The sequence below is a fragment of the Pinus tabuliformis genome, chromosome 9 (assembly GCF_031772625.1).
Source record: "Pinus tabuliformis cultivar Carrire ecotype Pingquan chromosome 9, CPIR1, whole genome shotgun sequence".
NCBI classification, from domain to species: Eukaryota; Viridiplantae; Streptophyta; class Pinopsida; order Pinales; family Pinaceae; genus Pinus; species Pinus tabuliformis.
Genome location: NC_142307.1, coordinates 241,783,003 through 241,785,440, shown reverse-complemented (window position 1 = coordinate 241,785,440; position 2,438 = coordinate 241,783,003).

The window sequence follows — 2,438 nt, the reverse complement described above, 5'->3', positions numbered from 1 at the left end:
TTGATAGTCACATCACCCTTTTTCATTGACATTCTACCCTTTCCCTTATCTTGAACATAACCAAAAGAGGGAGGAACATAACGGAAAGGGTTGGATGCCTCAGTTTGAGGGATAGAGTAAGAACCCTCAAAATCATAGTGGGGGTTGGTAGCCATCATTTTTTGTATCTCCCTCTTCCTCCCAATTTCAGCCTGTATCTCTTTTTTCCTAGCCTTATCTTCTTTAAATTTCTCAAAGCTGGCCAATAAATTCTTTCTAATCTCCTCAATTTCTGGTGAGGTACATGGGGTAATTTGGCCTCTAATCCCTGCCAAGTGTAGTTTCAGCCTATTAATGCCCCCAGGACCTTCCTTAATTTTCCTATGGAAAAATTTGCAATGCATTTGACTATCAACCATTTCAACATATGCCCAAGCAGGATCTCTTGCTCTAGGTGCCATTTTTTGACTAGGAAAACAATCTGAAAATGGAAAAAAAAAAAAAAACATTGATTCAATATTCATTTATTTGACAAAAATCACTCTCTAAGCTTCCTTGATATGCACCTAAAATTTACTAAGAAAAAACATATTTATAGAGGTGGAAAAAAATACCTCCAGGCACAAACTGCCTCCTCAAGCTTGCTCCAAGAATCAGCTCCTCAATGCTGCTCCAAATGGCTGCCCAAGAAGCTCCTCACTCCAGCTACAATGTTCCTCCAAGTCTCGTCACTGCTGCTCCAAAACAAGCTCAAGAACTGCTCACTAATTCTGAAAGAAGATTCTCACTCAAATGCATAAGACTGTTGTGAGTGAATGAGAGCATTTGGGTGTCTTAAATAGGGTTTGGGAGGGGGAAATGGACCCCAAAAACATTTAGCATATTATTATAACAGTTTGGGATCCATAAACTTCATTAAACAATTCAAAAATACCAAAAAAATGATTATTTTTATGTGGTTTACGCGTGCCTGGCCGTTCCTTTGTGACTCGGCCGAGTCATATCGGAACCGGCCGGGTTGACCGAGTCACACATGACTCGGTCAACCGGACCGTTTCCTTGGCCGGGTCACTCCTCCAGGCATCAACTCGGTTCAACTCGGCCGTTTCGGTTTCGAAACGGCCGGTTTTTAAAACAATGGGTATTTTTGGTTTATTCCTTGAAAATGTTTAATTGTCACTTGAAAACCGAAACGGCCGGTTTTTAAAACAATGGGTATTTTTGGTTTATTCCTTGAAAATGTTTAATTGTCACTTGAATTTGTGAATGCCTTCCCACTTCTTTAAAATGAATTTTTATCTAGGTTTAGGTTTAATGCCTAAGTTATTTTGTGATAGTTTTATCATGTTCTAAAAATGATAGCATAAATGTGTGGTTTGGTTTTTAAATTTAAAAGAAGTTTGGTATTTTTGGTTTATTCCTTGAAAATGTTTAATTGTCACTTGAATTTGTGAATGCCTTCCCACTTCTTTAAAATGAATTTTTATCTAGGTTTAGGTTTAATGCCTAAGAATTATGTGTTTTTGGAAGAGAATATAAGTTCAAATCTAAAGGGGGCTAGAGTATGCACATCTTTGTAGACTTTAACTGTGATTATTATTATTATTATTAATATCTCTGTAGACTTTAGGATTGGCTTGGCTTTAAATAGTTAATAGATTCACTCTGTTTTGAGTTGATTGGTGGACAATGGTATATAAACTATTTGTTTTTGCAATATTCAAGGTTTAGTATATTTTACCATTTGTATTCTATTGGTTTAAAGTTTGAAATTTTTTTAGATAGTTTAAATTTGAGTTTTGAATGCTTAATGGGGCTATAAGAAAAATCATATGGGTAGTGGTTTAGATATTGAATACAAAAGAATCCTAGTTTTCTTTTTTTCTTTTTTTTCAAGAAATGGTTTAGTTTTTTAAAATAGGAGAACACCTTAGACTTATTCATTCAATATGGATTCCAAACCTAGTTTTGTTCGGAATATCTTGGTAATATTTTCTCTATGGCAAAGCCTCAATTAATTTATTTTCTCTTCGGTTTTGGTATAATAATCATTATACCCTATATCTCGTTATCACAATATTGAATGGTCCTAGCCTTTTTTTTCCTTAGCAACAATGTATTTCCTTCTTTATGGGGCATTCTTTCTATCTGTGTCACTTTCTTAATACAAGAGCATTTACTCAACTTTGCTTGTTGGAGGGTTCAATCACAAATCTATATCACTAGTAATATAGGGAAGTATGTTTTGATTATCTTGTCAATTTTCCTCAGAGGTCCTAATGTGATGTAACAAACTCAATATTACAAGCTCATTATTTTATTAGTTTGCTTGAAGGAAATGCCCTTAATCATTGGAAGGTTCTTGTGCCTTTTTTTCTTTTCAGGCTCTCAAAATCCCTATATTGTTTCTTCTTACAAAAATAGGTGGTGGTGTTCCCTTTAGTAGGTTGTTTTTGTAA